Source organism: Pan troglodytes, chromosome 1 (genome assembly GCF_028858775.2).
Source record: "Pan troglodytes isolate AG18354 chromosome 1, NHGRI_mPanTro3-v2.0_pri, whole genome shotgun sequence".
Taxonomy (NCBI): domain Eukaryota; kingdom Metazoa; phylum Chordata; class Mammalia; order Primates; family Hominidae; genus Pan; species Pan troglodytes.
In genome coordinates, this window is record NC_072398.2 from 202,905,959 (window position 1) to 202,932,557 (window position 26,599).

The 26,599-nt window shown below is 38.8% G+C and overlaps 1 protein-coding gene across 11 annotated transcripts in view; it reads left to right on the forward strand.

The window, feature by feature from the left end:
• The first annotated feature begins 667 nt into the window (after positions 1-667).
• EYA3 (EYA transcriptional coactivator and phosphatase 3) overlaps positions 668-26,599 on the forward strand; it is a 118,313-nt gene continuing 92,381 nt past the window's right edge. For 3 of the 11 annotated variants that reach the window (XM_016957323.4, XM_016957345.4, XM_054664672.2), the window contains exon 1: positions 668-861. The gene's annotated coding sequence lies outside the window, so the exon portion shown is untranslated. Of the gene's footprint in view, positions 862-8,922; positions 9,043-26,599 lie in introns of all 11 variants that reach the window. The other 8 variants (XM_016957327.4, XM_063783872.1, XM_063783889.1 and 5 more) reach the window with 8 other exon arrangements.

Here is a 26,599-nt window from a genome sequence, read left to right on the forward strand (position 1 = left end):
AGCCGAGATCGCGCCACTGCACTCCAGCCTGGGCGACAGAGCGAGGCTCTGTGTCAAAAGAAAAAAAAAAAGGGATGGGCGCGGTGGCTCACGCCTGTAATCTCAGCACTTTGGGAGGCCCAGGCGGGCGGATCACCTGAGGTCGGGAGTTCAAGACCAGCCTGACCAACATGGAAAAACCCAGTCTCTACTAAAACTACAAAATTAGCCGGGCGTGGTGGCACATGCCTGTAATCCCAGCTACTCGAAAGGCTGAGGCAGGAGGGTCGCTTGAACCCGGGAGGCGGAGGTTGCAGTGAGCCGAGATCGCGCCATTGCACTCCAGCCTGGGCAACAAGAGCGAAACTCCGTCTCAAAAAAAAAAAAAAAAAAAAAAAAGATCACCTTGGGCTAGCCTCCCAAATGTCTTCCAAAACTTCCCACTCATTCTCCTTCCCAGTTTTTCTAAATCTACCAAATGCACCCAACACTTCTTACGTTCCTTTTAGCCAGGTAGGGATTACGCGCATTTTTAAAGACCGCCTTAAAAGTGAAGGTTGTACGGTCAGGACTGCCTAGCGCTCACCCAGAAGCTGCCTGTCTCCGAGGCACTGAGAGGGGCGTGGCCATGGGCGTGGCTCGCCGGGCCGGCGGAGTGGGCGGAGCCTAAGCGCTTCCCCGCCCGGTCAGACTCAACACATGCGCCCAGAGGTTTCTAGTGGAACGAGGTGTGGATTGTGAGGTGACTCTGGCCGCTTACTTCCGGTTCCTAGCGATGCGCATCCGGGTCACGCTAACGCCGCGGTTTCCTCCGCTCGATTGGTTCTACTGTGGGTCTGGACTGGTCTCCATGTCCTGTTGTGGGGCTTTTCCAGCCTTTGGGTGAGTCTCCGCTGCCAACAGGGTCTGAGCGCAGCCGGGCGAGCACAGCGTGAAGGGGGATGGGTCTAGAGTTCTGCCTCGGTCCTTGTGGGTGGGAGTCTCTTCGTCTGTCCCTTGTCCCTGCAGTGCTTCACTCACCTCAGCCCTTTCCTTCACGCTGGCCTCGCCTTACTCACCTCAGCTTAGCCTTCTCGCGCTTCCGTGCCTCTGTCGCCTCGCTGTTTTTCCTCAGCCTCATCAGTCCTTTTCCAACCTCGGTTTCTTGCCTTACGCCTCAGCGCTTCTCTCAGCCACTGCCTCTCCTTTTTTCTCCTCCTCCCTTCTTTTAGAACCTCTTTTCCCCTACCCCTGATCTGGGATCTCAGCGTTCTTTCACCCAGCGAGACGGCCCAGCTTCTCATTGTGCTCACTCTTCACCACGAGAAACTGAGCCTCTCCCTAGGGTCCTAGTTCCTTGTCCCCCAACTTTCTTCAGCTTTGATCCTTCCTCCTGGGACCAGTAGGTGACAGTGCTTCTCCTGGGGTTCTTCTGCCTGTCCTTAGCTAGAGGAGAGCTTTGCCAAAGCCCCGAAATGGGAAGACTTCCCCAGCCTGGGGGAAGTTTTGCCTTAAGGCGCCGGGTTAGACTGAACTCTGGTAGCTTCCATAGTTAGGGTACAACAAAGGCGTTCCTAGTTCTTCGCTTTACCTCAGTTTTGGGGCTCTCTCAAGAGCAGCTAACAGGTGGCAGGCACACGGTACTGCTAGCAGTTGGGCTGGCGCGATCTTGTTAATTGACAAGTCATGAGGACGTTCTGTCAGTTTTGTGTTCCCATGAGAATGGATGTGCACAGCTGAGGCAAAAATGCCAATGTTTTGGGACGTTCAGCTCTTGTTTTCGGCATGGACGTTTCTTACAGGACACTTGTGATGATAGAGGACAGAATTTGTGGAGAGATCATTAGCCCCAGATTTATGAATTTATTGTGTTGTTTCCGAAAAGTGGTCTGCTGAAGAGTTCACTATAGTAATTTCAAAGTAATCTTCTTTGAACTTAGTATGCACATATGCATTTTTTCATTTTTACTGTATTAAGTTTTCTATTTGTCTTCCTCTTCCTTCATTAGCCAGACTTTACTTAGAATTACATTACTTAGAAGTACATTACTTAGAATATTCTTCTAACTTTTGTATTTTTTTTTCCTTACCATTTCCACCTTTGTAGTAAAACTATCATTTTCTCATTTTGAGATTTAGGGCACCTTTCTTAAATTTCCCTAGAGGTTTAAAGTCATTTATAACATGAAGGAATTGCATTTAATAATGGTTAGTGCTCCCTTTCCCAAATTTTGTGATCTAGAGTATAGGCTTGGGTAATCTTTATTTTTTCCCGATGTTTATAGTGTGTATCTAGCACTCGAGTGCAGCGGTTTTTGTGTCATCAGTTTCTGTAATCTATAAATTGTGCTTTAAAATGTAGTACTTCAGTATGAACTTAAATACAGCTTTGAGCACCTGCTTATCTTTTGGCTAATTAGCTATAGAAAGATCTTCATTATATGATACATATACATATAAGAGTGTATAGTCCTTGGCTTATTCCAAAATTGGGCTCTCTTCAGCTGTTTTTAGCAAAGGACTTTGGAGCTTGGCCATGTTAGTCCTAGAAGCCACAGAGAAGGACCCTTCTGATTGGCTTTCAGGACTTATCTAACTGCTAAGTGAAGCCTCTTTGAAAGTTTCTTATGTGTACCTCCTTCCCACTACCTAGCTCTAGCTTCTGTCCAACCTGGCCTATTTTCCATCCTTCAAAACAAACCCCAATGTGTATGGCTTACTCCAGCTGCTTCCTTACCTTCAGGTTTGTGGGCTTCATTTAAGCCATGGGAATGCCAGCTTAATTAATGCAGATTAAGATAAGAACATTAAACCCCAAAAATGATGGGAAATCACTCTGTCTTCAAAACAATAGAAAATAATAAAATCTAGTTATAAAGATTATATACCATTGTCACTAGTAAGAAGTGGCACTCTTATTTACAAAACATAAAGAAATTAGGGTTTAGGTCTGGCATGGTGGTTCACACCTATGATCCCCAGCACTTTGGAAGGCCAAGGCCAGAGGATTGGCCAGGAGTTCGAGACCAACCTGGGCAACATAGACAAAATTAGCTTGGTGTAGTGGTGTGCGCCTGTAGTCCCAACTACTCAGGAGCTTGAGGTTGGAGGATTGCTTGAGCCCAAGATTTTGAGGTTACAGTGAGCTGTGATGACATCACTGCGCTCCACAGGGCAACAGAGTGAGACTCTCTTAAAAAAAAAAAAAAAGAAATTACAACTTAAACAGTTCATTTCCAAGGTCATTTTTTTTTTAAGTCAAGAAGTCCTATACATGCTCTCAGAGTAGCGAGTGTTAATTCCATTAAAGCTGTAGGCTGGAAAGCACAATATAGTATTTAGTGGGTCATTTCAGTATATGTCATATATGAATGAGACTATTAGGATAAGAAATCTGTGACACGGATTTTAAAATCCAAAGCCGAAGTCATTTTGCCTTCAAAGAGGGACTAGAGAAAGAAACTGTTTTGTGCAGAAGTAGAAGTTGAAAAGTTTTAGGAGTCTTTTGTTCTTCTAAAATGACTTTGGCCTGTATATTCTGCATTGAAGCCATTAAATGAAATGAGCATCCTGTGTTGTCATTGGAGCAGTTGTGTTCATGCTGCTGATCTTCAAGCCTGACCCTCCACCTAGCTGCCAAACCAAAACAAACAAACAAACAAACCAACCCAGAGACAGCTTAATGTGTGTTTGTTTTTAAAGCTCAGGAAAAAAAATTACTGTTGATTTTCTATAAAAATTTCTACTTTAGTTGGTAGCCGTAAGGGCTCAATTTAAAATATGTTTCTGCATATTAGTTTTAGGCTTACCAAGTTTTCTTATTTTGGTTTGGTTTGATTATTTTTGGTTCTTTTTTGTCATTTTATTTGCTAATGTACTTTGTCTTACTTGTTTTGTTTGTTTGTTTTTTGGTCCTTGAATCCTGTGTTTACGGAGATGTAGTTTTTTGTTTGTTTGTTTGTTTTTTTTGAGACAAAAAACAAAACAACAAAACAAAACCTTGCTCTGTTGGCCAGGCTGTAGTGCAGTGGCACGATCTCGGCTCACTGCAGCCCTGACCTCCTGGGCTGAAGCCATCCTCCCACAGCCTCCAGAATAGCTGGGACTACAGGTTCATGCCACCATACCTGGCTAATTTTGAAATTTTTTTGGAGAGGCAGAGTTTCACCATGTTGCCCAGGCTGATCTCAAACTCCTGGACTCAAGCAATCTGCCTGCCTTGGGCTCTCAAAGTGCTGGGATTAAAGGTGTGAGCCACCACCCACAGGCGGCTGATGTAGTTTTGAAAATTTAAGAAACAAAGTATACTTCCAACAAGTCCTTGTCACTTGTACCTTGTAGCGTTATGGTTTCTGTGCTGTGCCTAAGCTGTTTCATGACTTCATTTATTTTGTTTTGATTATAAATAAAAGGCTCATGGAACTTCTTTTTAGGTAGCGGTTTGTCCAAAAGATATTTCTGTTCTGCATGTAACAACAGGATACTTTAGCTCATGTATGATTTAAATGGAGGAAGAATAGTTCAAAATAGAAATGTGTATTTTAAAATATTAGGAATAGTCAGCACTTTGGGAGGCCAAGGCAGGCAGATTGCCTGAGTTCAGGAGTTGGAGAACAGCCTGGGCAACACGGTGAAACCCCATCTCTACTAAAATACAAAAAATTAGCTGGGCGTGGCGGCGTATGCCTGTAGTCCCAGCTACTCGGGAGACTGAGGCAGGAGAATTGCTTGAACCAGGGAGGCGGAGGTTGCAGTGAGCTGAGATCGTGCTACTGCACTCCACCCTAGGCGACAGAGCGAGACTCATCTCAAAAAAAAAAAAAAAAAAAAAAAAAAAAATATATATATATATATATATATATTTCGGAATAGTCAGTGCTTCCCAGATGTTCATCTAATTGGTTTATACCAAAAGGTTGAATTGTCATATTGATAGTAAGGTGGAAAATAGGTGGACTTTCTGTTTTCTAATTAACTTGAAAATACAAGTGCATATTCTTTTACAAAGTGTATGGCTTAAGCTCTAAACTACCCTGTTGATACTGTTATCTTTTACTGTCAGATAACATAGCAAATAATGGAACATATCATCCTTGATATTTTTATTTAGTTCCATCAACCTAAGTTCCAGGGTAGCTAATTATTAAATGTAGAAGTAATTTAGGCATTTTCTCTGTTATTTATAGTATATTTAAAAACAGCCATTTAAAATATGGGCTTCCTAAAATTTGTCTTTGCTGTTTTCCCATTTAAGTATGCAATAGTATTTTGAATCAGAAAAGGAATGTGTAGTTTAAATAGTGCCAACTTACTGTAAATAAGTTAACAGATCAGCCCAAGGCAGTCAGTGCTTAATATCGTGAAGATCTTACTACAGATTGTGTTGGATGCACTTTAACTTATTAGCTTGGTTAATGTTTGTAGCAGTTAGATGGTTTTCATTTTCTTCCCTAGAAAATAATTAGCAATACTCTTTGTAATACATTTATTTCAGCAAATATTGTTTAGGCACCTACTGTGTACAGTTACAGTAATACATATTTAGGCTATTTATGTGGCTAGGTAATATTGTACCAGGCTGATATGTACACTTAAATTCTGAATTTGATCTTATTTGTACATTTCTGAATTAAACGTAAGACAACATAATTAGAATTAAATAAACTTAATTAACATAAAATCATGTTCTTTCGTTATAGATACAATCAAATAATTTTCACTTGGGAAACTTTCACAACTGAACCATGAAACTCTGTAGTGGTGAAACAGTAAAAATAAAAGTGAACTTTACACAGCACTTACTATGTACCAGGAACTATTCTAAGTAGTTTACATGTATTAACTCTTTAATCTTTACAACCCTATGAAATAAGGGTACTATTCTTTTTTTTTTTTTGAGACGGAGTCTTGCCCTGTCGCCCAGGCTAGAGTGCAGTGGCACAATCTCTGGTCACTGCAACCTCTGCCTCCCGGGCTCAAGTGATTCTCCTGCCTCAGCCTCCTGAGTAGCTGGGATTACAGGCGTGTACCACCACGCCCGGCTAATTTTTGTATTTTTAGTAGAGACGGGGTTTCACCATGTTGGTCAGGCTGGTCTTGAACTCCTGACCTCGTGATCTGCCTGCCTCAGCCTCCCAAAGTGCTGAGATTACAGGCATGAGCCACCGTGCCCAGCCAAGGGTACTCTTCTTACTATCTCCATTTTACATATAAGGAAACTGAGGTACAGAAGTTATGTAACTTGCCCAAAGTAACACAACTAGTTATCAAAGAGCTGGATTTGAACTTAGTCTTTTTGGCTCCTGAGTTAATCTTATTTGTACAAGGGTCTGCTACTTTAGTGATTTCTTTCTTTATAGGTTGAGGTTAAAAATCTAGTTTGTCTGAAACACAAAAGAATACTGCTTTTGGTTAGGAACCTTAAGGAGGGTTTTACTTGGCCTTTTTACTAATGCTGGCTTAAGGCAAATTGCAAACCTTTTACTACCGATGTTTCTCAGATGGCAAAACCATATATTAAGAAAGCAATACGGGATCAAATTCCTCCCCCGTTAGAAAAATTATCTTATGGAAGTTAATTACTTTGGAGTTACTTGGAGATAAGTCACTATTTTTTATAAAATGGCCCCTCGAAGTTAATTTTTTTCTTTTACCTTCAGAGTATTAAACAAATTTATGTAATAGTCTTAAAATACTTAAATCTTACCATTCCCATATGAATTTAACAACTTTGAAATATAAAACAGAAGACTAAAACTGAAACATCTTATTTGCCACTGGTCTCATTTCCAAATTTGGAAATTTATGTGAAATTAAGGACATTCATCTCTTCAGGACTATCATGTTTAGAGTACATTCATCTCTTTAGGGCTATCATGTTTAGAGTAGTATATTTAAATTAGTGATTTTATTTTTACTTTAGAAAAGATGAGGGGAACTTTAACAAATTACTTTCTAAATGAGAAGATGCAAATAATAGTCATTTAGAATATTATTGATCATATTAAAATGATTCTTTTGTGCCTTTATTAAGCCCAAATAAAAAAATTTAATCAAATATCTGGGGGAAGGAGATTATTTTATATAAGTTGAGGTGCACCTTAATGCAGGAGTCTTGTACTCAGATAATGATATTATTTTTCTGAATATTTTGAAAACAGTCGAGAATCGTAGAATCTGGTTTACAGAAAAAGAATAAATATTTCTGGTAAGAAGTGACATTTGATTAGGAATACTAATTTTAATTCTCATGTTAACTCTTATTAATCGAGACATTAAGTATACTGTTTTTTTATAGTAGCTTTTGTCCTTTTTCCACTTGGTGGGAAAAGTATTGTTATGGAGCTGAACAGAGTAGGCTTTGCTATGATGATAATACTTGTTGATATTTAGAATGTTCTTTACTTTTAGTTAAACATTTAATTTTTGATTCAAAGCAATTCCCTTTTAAATTGCTTCTGCAATTTAATTTAATTTAATTGCTTCCACATTCAAAGCAGTATGGGTCTGATAATCAGTGTATTTAAACATTTCAATAGTTTTCTTTCACCTGAAATTTAATATTGTAGCAATTACTGAATTTAGGAAAATTGGTAGGTAGTTGCTATCAGCACCGTTACTACGGGAATACATTAGAATGATTAGCTTTTAGGTGAAATTGAATTTTTTCTTTAGTTTCCATAGTGACTGAAAACGATTTAGGTCAGCTTCACCTGTTGTGCCCCTCCCCCTTTTCAAAATAAGAGGAACATTTAATTTAGCACAATGATGTTAATTTTTTCCTAGTAGATTGATGAAATGAATGTGATAATCTCACTCTCTTTACCAAAAGAATAATCCAATATATACATGTATGAATTTTGGGGGAATATTTCAGACTTTAGAGAACATTATAGGATAAAAAATAGTACCTAAATATCTTATAAAAATCAGTGTTTTATTACATCACTGAATTTTTCTCTTTTAAATTTAAAAATGTCAAATTTAGGAAACATCTGTGATAATTTAAAGAATAATTTTTGAAATCTGCTTTTGCTTTTCACCAGGTGTTCTTCTGCTATAGGTTAGGAAGCAGTAGTTAGGCAACACTAATCAATAATATTCTTGAGAGTGAGAACTAGAGCTTCGCAAAGAGAATAGGCCATCTCTCATATTTAGTGGGGCATTTAATAGGTAGATAAACTGAAAATTTTTGCTTTCATTTCTATGTATTTTTTGTTAGTATATATTTATTTACTGTAGGTACCTCACATTCTGTGCAAAAAAAAATTTTTGGAAGTAACTCAGTGGTTTCCTTTATCTTTTTTGTTCTCTTTCAGAGGCTTGCTTATATAAAACTACAATTTAGAGAACCATTGGCCAGGCGCGGTGGCTCATGCCTGTAATCCCAGCACTTTGGGAGGCCGAGGCGGGAGGATCACCTGAGAGGCAGGAGTTCAAGACCAGCCTAGCCAACATGGTGAAACCCGGTCTCTACCAAAAAAAAAAATACAAAATTAGCCAGGCATGGTGGCAGGTGCCTATAATCCCAGCTACTTGGGAGGCTGAGGCAGGAGAATCGCTTGAACCCAGGAGGCGGAGGTTGCAGTGAGCCGAGACCACGCTATTGCACTCCAGCCTGGGCAACAAGAGCGAAACTCCGTCTCAAAACAAACAAACAAAAAAGAGAACCATCAAACTCTGAATGTTGTTTCCTCTGTAGTATGAAGTGGTTATTTTCTTCCCTTTTTGACTGGCCTTTTTTTTTTTTTTTTTTCTGGTAAAGTGGCTTTCAAACTTTTCTGATCATGACCCACTATAAAATACATTTTACATTGCTATCCAGTACTCAGACACATATATGTACATATTAGTATTTGAAATCGAAACAGAAGTTTCTTGAAACAGTATCTTTACTACTGGTGATGCATTGTAATATTAATATTTTCTATTCTATTGTGTTCGTTTGTTTGTTTTTTGAGACAGGATCTCACCCTGTATCACCTGGGCTGAAGCGTAGTGACGCTATCACGGCTCACTGCAGCCTCGACCTCCTGGGCTCAGGTGATCCTCCCGCCTCAGCCTCCCAAGCAGCTGAGACTACAGGTGTGTGCCACCATGCCTCACTAATTTTTTTTGTTTGTTTGTTTTGTGTTTTATAGATGGGGTTTCACTGTATTGCCCAGGCTGGTCTTGAACTCCTGGGCTCAAGTGATCCTCCTGCCTCAGCCTCCCAAAGTGCTGGAATTATAGGTGTGAGCCACTGTGCCTGGCCTCTATTTTGTTTTATTGTTTTTAATTTAAAACAAACTGCTGGTTTCCATTCACTAAGTTGATATCAGTGCCGTTACTATGGGAATACATTAGAATGATTAGCTTTTAGGTGAAATTGAATTTTTTCTTTAGTTTCCGTAGTTAATGCAATGTACCTGCAGTTTGCAAAATTTTAGTGAGTGCTAGATTTTTCCCCTAATATTGTCTTTTTGTAATGGAAAATGTTTAGGTTTGGGGCCAGGTGTAGTGGCTCATGCCTGTAATCCCAGCACTTTGGGAGGCTGAAGTAGGAGGATCACTTAAGCCCAGGAGTTCAAGACTAGCCTGGGCAACATAGCGAGACCCTGTCTCTACCAAAAAAAAAAAAAGAAAATGTTTAGGTTTGCTAGTTTTTTTCTCTGCAATGTACGTGGATGGATTCTGTAAAACTTAACCTAAATAGCTGCAGAACAATCATTGAGAGAGGGAGGTCCTGTTGCCCTGATTACCATTACTGTCATCTCTGTTCTTTACCATTTCTAGGCACATTATTTTAAAAACTTATTTTGGAATTGTGAGGTTGAAAATGCTCGGTTGTATGCTGAGCTTCTATCATTAGAATCCTTTGCTAGTTTCCATCTAACAGTCAAAAGTTTAGGTCCTTTCAGTTGGTTTTCACAAACCTTGCTTCTGTTCTTGGCAACTAGTCAAAAGGTTACAAAGCTGCTTTATTCTGCTCTCTTCTGGCCCAAGTCCAGTCTTTGTAAACCAAAAAAAGAGGACTGAGGAATGAAGCAGTTTGCTCATGTGTATATGGTCAGGTGAAATAACATGATTGAAGAGTCATTAGGGTTTGCGACAGTGGATTACATTTATATATTGTCCCAATTCATTTCCTGTAATCACAAAGGGGGAAAGGGCGTAGAAATATCAACAGTTCCTTGCCTATCCTAGCTGGTAGAGTGAAACAGGGTCAGCAGACATACTCTACTATTTTTATACCACTACCTGCTCTTAACACTTAGTGAGCACTTACTATGTGCCAGGCACTATTTAAAGCACTTCACTTGTGTTAACTCATACTCATACTTGGGAGGCCTGGGGAAAAAAATGAGAATGGTAAAGGATAAAGAAGAAGACTTGCCATCTTCTCGTATGTTCTCATTACTTGGCTTAAGAATTCTGGCTGTTGATGACTATAGTATGGCATATCATACATTTTAAGCTCAGTCAGCTTTTAAATATCACCAGTCCTGTCTGCATTGTTCCATTATGAGACACATAGCTGTGGTTTGAGAACTCAGGCTTTGAAGCTAGCCTGCCTGGGCTCGAATACCAGGTTGGTGACTTACTATGTGTATAGCATTGGGGAAGTTACTCTCTGTGCCTTAGTTTTCTCATCTGTAAAATGGTGATCATAACAAATAGCTTCTATTTTATAGACTTATTGAAAGATTAAAATAATTAATGTATTACCTGGGCATGGTGGTGCATGCCTATAATCCCAGCTACTCAGGAGGCTGAGGCATAAAAATTGCTAAACCTGGGAGGTGGAGGTTGCAGTGAGCTGAGATCATGTCACTGCGCTTCAGCCTGGGTAACAGAGCGAGACTGTCTCAAAAAAAAGAAGAAGAAAAAAATAGTTAATATATTAAAAGTACTTAGAACGGTACCTGACCCATAAGAAGCATTCCATAAATGTTTGCTATTAATAGTATCAACTCACAGTTGGAGCTCCTGAGAGTGTTTGTGACTATGATGAGTTCTGTATATTTGCTGAGTAACAGGGCATGATTGACATTTAATGTTATCTTGCTCAGGAGCTTGAAAATATCTTGTCTTGAGGACCTGTAGGGAAAGTTCTTGTGTAGCGTGTTGGATTTAAAGCTAAAGGTTATCAAGGCTACAGGCCCAACTTTTTAAATCTCTCTTAGGAACCACTTGTTATTTGGGCCGTAATCTTAATAGTTTTAATGGTTTGCTATTTGGGAAAACTAAGCGGAGCTAGTTAGTGAATTGACTTTCACTCAAGACCAGATTTCTTTCCTTTTTATCTTTGGTGTAAGATATTTATTTATTTTATTTTTCTTTAACAAACACTTATATTATCCTGTCTGATGGAGTTTTGAAGGGGTAAATAAATTTGGAGAAATAAAACATTAATAAAAAAACTGAGCCTAGATTTTACAGTTCTTCTGACAGCTAAAGACATAGATTTCAAAAGACTTAGTTCCGTTAGTATAGTGTATAGTCAGTGTTATCCAAACACTGATAAGCTGATATATAGGACTGATGTATAGATGAGATATATAGGTATATAGAATGTTAGAGAATTGATGACATAGGGTACAACTTTGTATAACTGGAAGCAGCACATTTATAGAATATTCATGTTGTGATTCTTAGAAATTTTAACTGCACAGATTAAAGAAGGATGAAGATACAGTTTTAGAGTCTTTGAGTCTGGATCTTCAAACAAATTTTTAAAAAAATTTCTTTTATCATATTCTTATTCTTTTTGATTTCTTGTTTTTTTTTATGTCACTTGTTAACACCCACTACAAACAGAGAAATTCTTATGCTGACAAGTTACTAAAATTGGAGAGAGATCCAAGGAGTGTTGGAAGAAATATAGTAGAACCATTGTACTGTTATTAAGCTCACTTTGACATAGCTAATTCAGGTTAACCTCCTCCTTCTTAATACTTTTTACTATGGTTTTGAAATTTTTCCTGTGGAACACATCTTCCTGTTTCATTAGGAACTTGTTGGGGAAGCACGGTGGCTCATGCCTATAATCCCAGCACTTTGGGAAGCTGAGGCAGGCGGATCACCTGAGGTCAGAAGTTCGAGACCAGCCTGGCCAACCTGGTGAAACCCCGTCTCTACTGAAAATACAAAAAACTTAGCTGGGTATGGTCGTGCACACCTGTAATCCCAGCTACTCGGGAGGCTGAGGCAGGAGAATCGCTTGAATCCAGGAGGCGGAGGTTGCAGTGAGCCGAGATTGCGCCACTGTACTCCAGCCTGGGTGACAGAATAAGACTGTCTCAAAAAAAAAAAAAAAAGATTGTTTTGTAAACAATTTCAAAGGATGATTTTTGTTAAGAAGTAATATTAGAAATTATAAAAACAGACCGGGCGCGGTGGCTTGCACCTGTAATCCCAGCACTTTGGGAGGCTGAGGCGGGTGGATCACCTGAGGTCAGAAGTTCGAGACCAGCCTGACCAACATGGAGAACCCCGTCTCTACTAAAAATATACAAAATTAGCCAGGCGTGGTGGCGCATGCCTGTAATGCCAGCTACTCAGGAGGCTGAGGCAGGATAATCACTTAAACCCTGGAGGCGGAGGTTGAGGTGAGCCGAGATCACGCCATCGCACTCCAGCCTGGGCAAGGAGAGCGAAACTCTGTCTCAAAAAAAAAAAAAAAAAATTATAAAAGCAATTCTTCTTAGAGAGACATTTTTTTTTTTCTTTTCTTTCTTTTTTTTTTTTTTAGGCAGAGTCTTGTTGTGTCACCCAGGCTGGAGTGCAGTGGTGCGATCTCAGCTCACTGCAACCTCCACCTGGGACTACAGGCATGTGCCACCACACACGGCTAATTTTTGTATTTTTAGTAGAGACAGAGTTTTACCATGTGGGCCAGGCTGGTCTTGAACTCCTGACCTCAAGTAATCCACCCACCTCGGCCTACCAAAGTGCTGGGATTACAGGTGTGAGCCACCACGCCTGGCCGAGATTCTATTTCTGGTAAACCAGTATTTTTTTCTATTAAGAATTTGGTAGAGCCTAAATATATGTATATATTTTAAAAAGCAACTTTCTCAGTAAGTTCTGACAGTGTTTTGTTAAGTGTAAAGTTACTATAAATAGTCCTACAGCTGATAATACTATGATATGTTAGTCATGCCTCCAGAACAAAGTAGCCAGAAGAATTCACCAAATTTACTGCAGTCAGTTGGCTGCACTATTTATTTATGGAAGGTATTGACCAGTATGGTGATGGTTTTTATCTGTCTACAGAAAGTCCCATCAGGGAGGTGTAGGTGGTTGCAGTTTTTCTGGTTACAGAAATGTGATTTGTGCTGTTGCCTAAGTTATGAGAGCTGAAAGACTCTCTTAGGATCACACTAAAGGGAGCCTTAAGAGAGGTTAGCTGAGTGTAGGTCTGCTGGATATTTGTGTCTACTTTAGCAGGGCTCTGAATACAAAGGATTCTGAGTGGATATGTTAGTAAGTATGTTAGATATTTTTTAAAAGGTATTAAATCAAGAAAGGTGGCTTTCAGCTGATGAGACTTTAATGGATTTCTGAAAGATAGGAAACAGTGAGACCAAATTGTTGGAAAAAATAGGAGAAGAAATCACAGCGAAAAGTATATGTAGAAGTTTCAGAAATGTAGCAGACTCCAGGTAAACAAATATGAAGAATGAAGGGTACCTGGAATATTTATCAATTACAGCAATCTGTGAGCATTTATTCAAGAGAAATGGCTGAATCTTGGCAAAAACAGCAAACTTTGTGGCATTTTAATTTGTGCTTTTCCCTCTAGCTCCTCAGTAGCCTTGAAAACCAACAGCCTCCAATCATGGTGAAAACCAGCCACTGGAAGGGATAGATCGAGTTTAGAGTTCTTCAAAACTCCATTCCCAGAGTTGTCATTATTTTACCTAGCTAGTAGTTCCTTGAAAAACCTCATTCACAAGACCATCTGTATTTGACCTGACTTGAAGCTCACTTAGTACAAACAACCTTTCCCCCTGCAGTTTTTATTGCAAACAGTTAAAGGCAGTTGTTGAACAACTTGAGTGCTCACCATCTTGAGTGACAGTGAATAGTTAGATCGAATAATAGGCTAACCAAGAAGCTTAAAAGGAAAAGCTGGGAAATGAGATGTTCATAAGGAAATTTAAGAAGCTCTGGTATATTTCTGGGAATCTAGAAGGCTATGTGCATGTGTAGGGTTGTGTGCTGCATGCTTAGGAAAGAACTAAGAAGGTCCTAAGCTGTCAGTTCTGATTAATCTCTAGGCTTTGTGCAAGCAAGAAGTAAAGGCTAAGGAAGGGTTGTAAACTGCTTGGCTGAATGTGAAAGGTATGCCCTAACACATGTAGTTAGGCTGTCAATACACACTGAGACTTATACTGGTTTTAAGCATTTAAGGAAGTCTGTGCCCAGTCATTAGCTGATCACAAATGAACAGCAGAGACTTTAGTGACCACATATGATAGAAAATTAATATTTTAGATAATTAGTTCAGGAAAGTCACTAAAAGAAACAACAATAAACAGTAATAACAGTAATAACAACAAATACCTGGTAGGGGAAGAATCTGATTTTTCGAGTTGTCACATTACCTTATTTAAAATGTTTAGTTTTCAAGAGACTGTTATTACAAAGCATGCAAAAAACCACGTAAGTATGGTCCACACATAGGAGAGAAAGCAGTAAATTAGAAAATGTACCCTGAGGAAGCCCAAATGTTAGACTTTAGTATTAGGCAAAGACTTTAAATCAGCCATTTAAAATATGTTCAAAGGGCCTGGTATGGTGGCTTGCACTTACTGAGGAGGGACAATTGCCACTGCACTCCAGCCTGGGTGACAGAGCAAGACCTCATTTCTTTAAAAAAAAAAAAAAAAAGAAAGTTCAAAGAACTAAAGAAAACCACGTCTAAATAACTAAAGTAAGGTTTTGTGAACTATATTATATTAGTCCACTTGGTTTGCCCTAACAGAATACCATAGATTGGGTGGCTAAAATAACATGTATTTTCTCACAGTTATGGAGATTGAAAGTCTAAGATCTCTTTTAAATGAGTACTAACTTCTATTTTAGGTATAATTGCTTCTGAATAATTGTATGTTGTATAGTTCTACCTCTAGTGTTTAAGATAGGGTAGAATTCTTCCACCATTTCAATTTAAATAAGGAAAGGGTATCTGAAGGTAGTCACATTTAGAATAAAAATAAGAATTTATACAATTTGACCTTAAGTCATCTATGTAATGGAAAAATTCTTCTGTTATGATGGTAACAGGTAATAGAGCCTACATTTCAATCTCTGTACTCATAAATAAACTGTTGATCCAACTGTTTTTATAGTTTTATCTGCCAGTGTTTCAGATCTCGTTACTAATAAATAAACTGTTTAATGTTCCAACTATGTTTATAATTTTGTTAGCCAACATTTCAGATCTCTGTACTCATAAAAAAACTGTGGTCTGTGTTTATAATTTCATTTGTTTGTATTACAGTCATAGAATTTTATGCAGCTTCATATGTGATTTTGTCTAAAAATCTAAGTAGATCCTATTATAACTTTTGAGGTATAATTTACATACATTTAATTCTTTTAAACATACAGTTCTGTAAGTTTTACAGATGCATACAATTTTGTAAAACCACATCGAGATACAGAGGGCCAGGTGCGGTGGCTCACATCTGTAATCCTAGCACTCTGGGAGGCCAAGGCGGGTGGATCACCTGAGGTCAGGAGTTCAAGCCCAGCCTGGCCAACATGGTAAAACCCCATTTCTACTAAAAATACAAAAATTAGGCTGGGTGCAATGGCTCACACCTGTAATCCCAGCACTTTGTGGGGGCGAGACAGTTGGATTACTTGAGGTCAGGAGTTCAAGACCAGCCTGGGCAACACGGTGAAATGCTATCTCTACTAAAAATACAAAAAAATTAGCCAGGCATGGTGGCACATGCCTGTAATCCCAGCTGCTCGGGAGGCTGAGGTGGGAAGATTGCTTGAATCCAGGAGGTGGTGGTTGCAGTGAGCCAAGATCACGCCACTGCACTCCTGCCTGGGTGACAGAGGAAGACATCATCTCAAAAAAAAAAAAAAAAAATTAGCTGGGTGTGGTAGTGCGTGCCTGTAGTCCCAGCTACTTGGGAGGCTGAGGCAGGAGAATTGCATGAACCTGGGAGGTGGAGCTTGCAGTGAGCCAAGATCACGCCACTGCACTCCAGCCTGTGCAACAGAGTGAAACTCTGTCTAAAAAAAAAAAAAATATATATATATATATATATATATATATAGAGAGAGAGAGAGAGAGAGAGAATAGTTTCATCAATCCCAAAAAGGATCCCTTGTGCCTCTTTATAGTCAACCTTTTTTCCCATCCCCAACACTGGCAACCACTAATCTGTTTTCTGTCCTTGTAGTTATGTGATATAAATGGAATTATACAATATGTAGGCTTTTGAGTCTGGCTTTGTCCACTTAGCATAATGCATTTGAGTTTCATCCAGATTGTTCTGTGATTTACTGTACAGTATTCCATTGTATGGGTATACTGCAGTTTGTTTATTCATGTGCCAGTTTGAAGGGCATTTGAGTTGTTTCCAGTCTTTGGCATATATATGAACAAGCTACTGTACACATTTATATACAGGTTTTTATGTGAACATAAGTATTCTTTTCACTTAGGTAGATACCTCGGAATGGGATTGAAGGATTGTATAGTAAGTGTATGTTTACCTTTATAAGGAACTGCCAAACTGTTTTCCATGACTGGCTGAACTGTACCATTTTGCATTCCCACCAGCAGTGTGCAATTTCTAATTGTACATTGTTCTAGTTGTAGAGTTGTTGTTTTTCCACATCCTTGCCAGCATTTGGCCAGTTTTTTTATTTTTATTTTAGACATTCTAGTAAGTGTGTGCTGGTATCATATATACATATATATTCCCACCCTTCCCCCAGGGCTCTCTGTACTAGTCTCTGCTTAGCCTAAACGAAAGGATCTAAATCTACAGAGGCCAACAGTCCCAAACTTTTGGAATCTCCTCTGAATGCAGCTCATTACTGTTTACTAGATTCCAGACTTCATTCAGATTTTACTACTTTTTCTACTAATATCTTTTTTCTACTCAAGGATCCAATTCAGGATACCACTTTGCATTTATATAGTTTAATTTTTATTTCTGGCTGTAACTAACATGTTACTGGTTTATAAGATACTGCTACTAGTTTTGGTTCTGTTTTTTGCAAGACTATTTTTTCAGTTCCTATCTGTCCCAAAATGCTTTATATGTCACACAATTTTTTGGGGGGGAATGAATTCAATTTGTGTGTCATCATTTTGAGTTGCATTCAGAGGAGATTCCTAAAGTTTGGGACTATTGGTCTCTGTAGATTAGATCCTTTCATTTAGGCTAAGCAGAGACTAGTACAGAGAGCCCCTGGGAAAATTGTTTCAATTAAGAGTCTTTATTAAGAAATGATTAAGTTCCTAAATTTTACCCTTATTTACTTTGTTGCTTGAAGTTGGAATTAACAACTTTACTTGGTTAAATTAGCTGAGCTTTTATAGTTTCATTCTGTTTGATCTGTACATTTTTGTAAAGGGTAGTTAAATGGCATATTCAACACTGACATGAACTTCTGATGCAGCAGCCAAAAGTAATTATGATTTCTTTCAGAATATGTCTTTAATACCTGGCATATTTTATCCTGGATTCTATTTCAGCGTTTTTCTTCCAGCTTGAAATATTCTATGAATATGTTTAGAAAGAATTTCAGGGCTCTATTCAAGACACACAAAAAAGAAATCCCAAAGAAAAATACATGCAAAAAAGTAATTGTTGAGTTAGAAAAGTCACGTTTTTCCAATGAAAAAAATTTCTGATCATTTAGTACCATCTTATGATGTGTTTATCAACGTTCTTGATATAGTGCTAAGCACAGTGTTACAAAGTTAAAAATTAAATATTTAGTAAATGATTTATGGAGGAGCATATTACTGTATAACTATTACATGAGAGAAATGCAAAATAGGAACTTCAATCAAAACAGAAAAATATGAGCTTCAGTCTTGAGGCATAGTTTACCTAAGATTGTTATTTAAGATAAATTGGAAAGGAGGACTTTTATATATTTCAGGTTTAACTCTAGGAGTAATTTTTTTCCCTAAGCAGAACACATCAAACAGTATAGTGAGGCCAGGCGTAGTGGCTCACGCCTGTAATCCCAACACTTTGGGAGGCTGAGGCAAGCAGATCACTTGAGGTCAGGAATTCGAGACCAGCCTGGCCAACATGGTGAAACCCCATCTCTACTAAAAAATACAAAAATTATCTGGGTGTGGTGGTAGGCACCTGTAATCCCGGCTACTCCTGAGGCTGAAGTAGGAGAATTGCTTGAACCTGGGAGGCTGAGGTTGCAGTGAGCTAAGAGTGCGCCATTGCACTCCAGCCTGGGTGATAGAGGGAGACTCCATCTCAAAACAAACAAAAAACAGTATAGTGAATGTATGCAGACTTTAAGTGCTGTCTTGCAAATACTAGTGTTGAGTTTGTTAAGGCGTTGGAAAGATCTTGTAAGATTTCTCAAGATCCATGAAGTACCTGGGACTGTCAGTGTTATTGTTACCTGGGTATTTCTTCCACTATATAAATTTAAAGTTTATCCCAGAGTGACAGCAGGAGAATGCTAACTTTGGAATTATGTAACACTTTCATTAGAGAGGCAAACTTGACAATTATTTGGAAAGTTTTTAAGTGTTTTATGTTTATTATTTTTAATGTCTGGAAGCATTTTTTTTCAGCTGTATGTACAGTTGTGTTCTCTTATCTTATTTACATTTCTTTCTCTTTTTTTTGAGACGGAGTCTCACTCTGTAGCCCAGGCTAGAGTGCAGTGGCATGATCTCGGCTTGCTGCAACCTCTGCCTCCTGGGTTCAAGTGATTCTTCTGCCTCAGCCTCCGGAGTAGCTGGAATTACAGGTGCCCACCACCACGCCTGGCTAATTTTTGTATTTTTAGTAGAGACGGGGGGTTTCACCATGTTGGCCAGGCTGGTCTCGATTTCCTGACCTCAGGTGATCACCTGCTTTGGCCTCCCAAAGTGCTGGGATTACAGGTGTGAGCCACCGCACCCGGCCCCTTACTTAGATTTCTTCATTTCCCACTTTCGTTTTCAGTTTGTCTGTTTCATTCAGTGGTCAGGAGATGGTCAACAAGCCCAAACAGAGAGGTAATAGCAAAACCAAGCAAACAAAAAACATAAACTTTGCTATTTGTATTAGTTTCCTGTGGCTGCCATAACAAATTACCCCAAACAGACTTTGAGGCTTAAAACAACAGAAATTTATTCTTTCACTTCTGGAGGCCAGAAGTCTGAAATCAGGTGTTGGCAGGACTGAACTTGCTCCAGAGGCTTTAGGGGCAATCATCCCTTGCCTCTCCCAGCTTCTGGTGGCTGCTGACATTCCTTGACCGTAACCCTCCAGTCTCTTCTTCCATTTTCACATTGCCGTCTTCTCTGTATGTGTGTTAAATGTCTGCTTTTCTCTTATAAGGATATTTGTGATGGCGTTTAGGGCCTATGTATAATCTCATCTCAAAATCCTTAATTACATATGCAAAGACTGTTTTTCCAAATAAGTGAACATTCACAGGATCTGGGTATTAGGCTATGGACCCATCTTTGGCTAGAAATCTATTTCATGATAACTGTGTGTATATCTGTGTGTTTGGGAAAGGGGATTTCCCCCCTCCTCTCTTCCTCTTCTACCCCCTCTTTCCCTTCCTTCCTTCTCCTCTTCCCTCCCTCTCTCCTTTCCCTCCCACCCTCTTTTTTTTTCTTCTTCTCTCTCTTTTTTTTTTTTTTTTTAAATAGATTGGGTCTCTTGCTGTGTTGTCCAGGCTGGTCAACATACCAGATTACCAGATTACTCCTGGGCTCAAGGGATCCTCCTACCTCAGCCGCCCCTTCCCACTTTGACCCCCAGCCCCAGTTAAAATTACTTGTTTTGGCTGGCCATGGTGGCTCATGACTGTAATCCCAGCAGTTTGGGAGGCCGAGGTGGGTAGATCACTTGAGCTCAGGAGTTTGAGGCCAGCCTGGGCAACATGGTGAGACTGTCTCTACTAAAATACGAAAAATTAGCCGAGTGTGGTGGCATGTGCCTGTAGTCCCAGCTACTTGGGAGGCTGAGGCAGGAGAATTGCTTGAACCCAGGAGGTGGAGGTTGCAGTGAGCTGAGATTGTGTCACTGCTCTGTTTCAAAAATAAATAAATAAATAAATAAAATTACCTGTTTAATTAACAGTAAATCAGGCTGGGCACTGTGGCTTAAGCCTGTAATCCCACTTTGGGAGGCCAAGGCGGGCGGATCACTTGAGACCAGGAGTTCTAGACCAGCCTGGCCAACATGGTGAAACCCTGTTTCTACTAAAAATATAAAAATTAGCTGGGCATGGTGGTGGACACCTGTAGTCCCAGCTACTTCAGAGGCTGAGGCATGAGAATCGCTTGAACCCAGGAGGCGGAGGTTGCAGTAACCCAGGATTGTGCCACTGTACTCCAGCCTAGGTGAGATTGTGACACTGTACTCCACCCTGTCTCAAAAAATCAAAAAACAAACAAACAAAAAAACCCAGTAAATCAAAGTCTGTACATTGTAAATTAAGGACTTACGGTTATAAAGAGAAATCAATTTGTTTTTGTGGGTTTTTTTGCTAGCCTGTACAGGGAGTTAATACGTAGCATAAAAAGAATGTCAGGGAGCTCTCTGAGTCTGAATCTTTTCTGATTCTGAGGGCTGCCAGATTCAGAAGTAGCTCTTTGTTCAACTAAGCTCTTTATTCCTCTAAAGAAAAAAAAAAAGGAATGTTATTTTTGGATTTTTAGGAGGTCCTTAAAGTGCCAATCCATACATTGAAAAAGAAATTTTGAGTTTAAATTTAAAATATTTAAAAACGTTAAGAACATGATGTTATATCATAAGATCAAAGTAATGTAACATAGGATAGAGATGTAATGAAAGAAAAGGAATAAGTAGCCTAAGGTAATAATATTAGGAATGTAATTTTTTTTTTTTTTTTGAGATGGGAGTCTTAACTCTTGTTGCCCAGGCTGGAGTGCGGTGGTGCGATCTTGGCTCACTGCAATCTCCACCTCCCGGGTTCAAGCGATTCTCCTGCCTCAGCCTCCCAAGTAGCTGGGATTACAGGTGCCTACCACCACGCTAATTTTTTTTATTTTTAGTAGAGACGGAGTTTCACCATGTAGGCCAGGCTGGTCTCGAACTCCCCACCTCAGGTGATCCACCTGCCTCAGCCTCCCAAAGTGCTGGGATTACAGGCATAAAGGAATGTAATTTTAAAAGGTAGGGTTTTATGCTCAATTCCACATAAAGAGGACAAAAAACTTCAGACAAGGGAGTTCAGAGTTTTGGATTCCACCACTGTTTCTGCTGCTTACAGGTTCATGAGGCAGTGCCTTCTCTTTTGTTTAATTTCCTCAACTTTAAAATAAGGATTACATTTAATGATCTGTGATACTCTTTATCCTTTGTAGCATCTTTTGTTATATATTTTCTTGCATTTCCAAGAGAGAATCGTGTCTGTCCAATAGAGTGAAACCAAATGTGAAGTCTCTTCCAATAGCAAATTCTTTAACTATTGGAAGTTCGTTGCTTTTGCTTAGAGCTGTAAAATGAACCAACCCTGAGTTTGTGTACAGTGTCTAAATAACTTCTTAGGAAAGAGATGACACAGCCAGAAAATCAAATGAATCTTTCTGCCTATACTGTTGTCACAAACAGGGTAAGATTTTTTAGGTAAGGCAGGATCACTGTGATTTGAATTGCTTTTCCCTCAAAACTGAAATTTTTTTTCCAATGGAAAAAGTTGGGGGCAAGAATGAAGAATTTGTGTCTAATTTTAGCTTAATGTCTTGAACATTTTTTATATAAGCATTTAAAAATATGTATTTAAACATTTTACTATACTTTTAAATGTAAGCTTTGTATCTGCTCTTGATTCTTATCAAATTATATGTAAGCTATTATTAAACTAACATAAAAACATGTATTCACCTTTTAAATAAGCTTGTATTGAAATAGTTTACAGTTATGGTGTAGTTAAACTTATTGTTCACATGTTGTTTGTTTCTCATTTTTCGTTTCTGTAGACAACAAACTTATACTATTTTTAAAAGTAGAGTTTGCTTCTTTCCCCCCTGTATGTAATTCTTGGGTGAGCACCTAAGAAAAATTATTCAGATTAGGCTGTGGCCAATCTTATGACCTCTTTTATACTTTATCCAGGAACAGTCTGAAGACACATGTGATTTTACAGCTGTGCCTGACTGAATATGTCTTTATCTTCTCATAACCCAGATAACACTTGGTTTCATCGTTTAGATTTTTTTTGGTAGCTTAATATGTATGAAGTCGTATCTTAAGAATATTGCAATTTATATTTCTTCAATTAGTAGTGAGACAGTCTTTTTTCTCAAGTGCCAATTGAATCTCTGTGGTTTAAACTGCTTGTTTTTATCCTTTGACAGGTTTATGAGTTAGTCATTGTTTGCTCCCTAATAATAGATGATCGGGAAATGTCGAATTGGTTTGGTTTATATTATAAACATTAAGTTTTATTTATCATAATTCTTGCAGATATTGCCTGAATTTATAATATTTTAATCTTAGATTTGTTTTTTTATTGCATGAAAGTTTATTTTACATAATTGGATTTGTCAAATTCTTGTTTATGCTTTCTTTGAATTGACCATAAATTCATCTCTTTTCCATAGTGAGATAAGCTTACTGTTCTGTTTTCTCCAAAGTTTTTTGAATGTTTAGTTTTTTAATATATTTATAATTACTTACAGCATATGTTGATGTGGATATTTTTTGCATGTTGGTATTCAGTTTTTCTGACAATGTTTTCTAAATACTGATTTTTTCTCCATTTATTTCATATTTTAAATACTTTATAGATTTGATCTTTTTTTGGCATTTCTAATCTCTTAGGGTTTTTTTTGTATTTTTTATTGTAAAATATACGTAAGATAAAATTAACTGTTTTAACCATTTTTAAGTAAGGTAGTACCCCCCCCCATCTGTAGTTTTGCTTTTGGCAGTTTTAGTTACCTTCTATCAACCTTGGTCTGAAAATATTAAATGGAAAATTTCACAGGCAAATAATTCATCAGTTTAAAATTGTGCACTGATCTGAGTAGTGTGATGAAGTCTCTCTCCATTTTGCTCTTTCCTGCCTGGGTCATGAATCATCCCTTTATCCAACATATTCATGTTGTAGACACTTCCCGCCTGTTACTCACTTAGGAGCCGTCTTGGTTATCAGATCATTTGTTGAGGTATCTGCAGTACTTGTGTGTTCGAGTAACTCTTTTTTTTTTTTTTTTTTTTTTTTGAGACAGAGTTTCACTCTTGCCCAGGCTGGAGTGCAATGGCGTGATCTCAGCTCACTGCAACCTCTGCCTCCCGGGTCCTGGTTCAAGCAGTTCTCCTGCCTCAGCCTCTTGAGTATCTGGGATTACAGGCATGCGCCACCATGCCCAGCTAATTTTTGTATTTTTAGTAGAGATGGGGTTTCACCATGTTTGCCAGGCTGGTCTTGAACTCCTGACCTCATGATCCGCCCGCCTCGGCCTCCCAGAGTGCTGGGATTACAGGCATGAGCCACTGCACCCAGCCTGAGTAACTCTTATTTTACTTAATGGCCCTGAAGAGCAAGAGTAGTGTTGCTGGCAATACAGATACACCAAAGAGAAGTGCATTAAGTGAAAAGGTAAAAGTTCTCCACTAAATAAGGAAAGAAAAAAAATCATATGCTGAGATTGTTAAGATCTACGGTAGGGCTGGGCGTTGTGGCTCACACCTGTAATCCCAGCACTTTGGGAGGCCGAGGCGGGCGGATCATGATCCAGACTATCCTGGTCAACATGCTGAAACCCCGTCTCTACTAAAAATACAAAAATTAGCTGGGCGTGGTGGCACGCATCTGTAGTCCCAGCTACTCAGGAGGCTGAGGCAGGGGAATCGCTTGAACCCAGGAGGCGGAGGTTGCAGTGAGCTGAGATCTCACCACTGCACTCCAGCCTGGTGACAGGGAGAGACTCCATCTCAAAAAGAAAGAAAAAAAATCTATGGTAAGAACTAATCTTCTGTCCATGAACTTTTGAAGAAGGAAAAGAAATTCATGCTAGTTTTTCTGTCACACCTCAAACTCCAGGTTTTGGCCACACAGTGTGTGAAAACTGCTGAGTTAAAATTTATCATAGGTATATATGTATAGGAAAAAAGACAGTCTATATGGGTACCATCTGTGGGTTCAGGGGTCAACTGGGGGTCTTGCAGTGTATCCCCCCCTTGGAAGGGGAGACTACTGTATACAATTCAGTGGAATTAAGTACATTTACAATGATCTGCAGTCATCATCACTATCGTCTAGTCTCTTTATTTAAGGTATTTTCACTTCAACCTGCAACATTATTGCTGTTACTCTTGGACAAATTGTTTAAATCTCTGAATCCCAGTTTCCTTGTTTGTAGCATGAGGATGATAATACCACCTGCGTCTTAGTTGTGGAGACAAAATTTGATGAGATAGTGAATATAAAAATTACTTGGAGCTGGATGCAGTGGCACATACCTGTAGTCCCAGCTACTCGGGAGGCTGAGGTGGGAGGATTGCTTGAGCCCAGGAGTTTTGAGACCAGCGTGGGCAACATAATAAGACCCTCATGTCTTAAAAAAATAAAATAAAATAAAAAATAAAAACTTTGTGTATTATATATGCTCAGTAAATGATAGTTCTCTTATCTTTCCCACTATTATTGGTTTTAAAGAATGGTGTAGACAGGTTTTCCTTAAATGGCCTCTGTTGTTCTCCTTTCTCCCAAAATATTCATTATTAATTTTGTCTAATTTTCATTAAGAAATTTGTAGGTATTGGAGTAAACCTTTGTTCACTTCTTTTTTTTTTTTTTTTTTGAGACAGAGTCTCGCTGTCTCGCAGGCTCTATATATTTATATATATAGAGAGAGAGAGAGAGAGAGAGGATGGCTTGCTTCCCTCTCTACCTAACTGCATGTTGAAAAATAAGCATTTGTTAATCTTAAACATCTGTCACATGAGTCATACACTGGGTTGTTTTTTATATACGTGTATGCACACATTATTTGAAATTGAAAGCAACGTCTCAATGGATTTGAAACTATTAAAAGCTATTGTCTAAAACATGAAAAATGTATAACTGTAAAAATAAATGCACATATTAATATTTAAAGTGCATAATTAAGAAAACCTATTGGTGTTTTGTTTTTCTTGTATACCAATAATTAAGCCACTACTGTTGACACTATTTGGCTTTCTATTTTAACACTGAATGAGTGAAAGTACTTCTTATATTTATGAATTTGCTACTAAAATCTTGGCCAAAAGAAAAAAATTGTCTAAAATGTGTGGGTGAAAACTGTTAATCATGTATGTTTCTACCTTCCCCCCGAAAGTTGGACACCAACTATATACCGTAGGTTGCTTAAGGTGATTTCACTATTATTAAATCAATAAGATAAAAATGAAATAGTTGTGTATATGCAACATCGTGTACAGAGGAGATAATGAATAGTATTAAACGTTCTCATCTTCCGTTACCTTTCGTTCCCTAATACCTATTCTACCTTTTAAAATTTCAGACTTCACTGCTCTTTGAATTCATAATTCAAATTTGCACATTATTATTATTGGAAAATCATATCTAATAAAGGTTTTAGGCCGGATGTGGTGGCTCACACCTGTAATCCCAGCACTTTGAGAGGCCGAGGCTGGTGGATCACTTGAGGCCAGGAGTCTGGGACCATCCTGGCCAACATGGCAAAACCCCATCGCTACAAAAATTAGCCAGGTGTGGTGGCACACACCTGTAATCCCAGCTCCTTGGGAGGCTGAGGCATGAGAATTGCTTAAACTGGGGAGGTGGAAGTTGCAGTGAGCCGAGATTACGCCACTGTGCTCCAGCCTGGGTGACAGAGCAAGATGCTGTCTCCAAAAAAAAAAAAAAAGGTTTTAGTTATTTCCCCCCCAAAAAAAAAATTAAAAATAAAAAAAATATATATATATAAGGCACTTTGGAAAGTGTAGTAAATAAACTTAAAATACAATGTAGTCAGTGAGCAAATCTATGGACTACCTTTTTTCTATGTGGGACTGTGTCATAGATATCCAGTTAACTCCTGAATATCTCTGTACATACTTAGCTGCATGCAAATTCTCTTTCTAGGACCTATAAATCAGACTTTTTGCCTTACTTAGACACTTCTTTTGAAGTTGTAATTAAGAGTGATATATGCCTTGTTTTCATGGAAAACAATTTGACCTTTATTCTGTGCTTTTTTTTTTTTTTGAGATGGAATGTTACTCAGTTTCCTGTGGCCCAGCCTGGAGTGCAGTGGTGCAATTTCGGCTCACTGCAGCCTCCGCCTTCTGAGTTTAAGCAGTTTTCCTCCCTCAGCCTCCTGAGTAGCAGGAATTACAGGCGCGTGCCACCACGCCAGATTAATTTTTTGTATTTTTAAGAGAGACAGAGTTTGACCATGTTGGCCAGGCTAGTTTCAAACTCCTGACCTCAAGTGATCCGC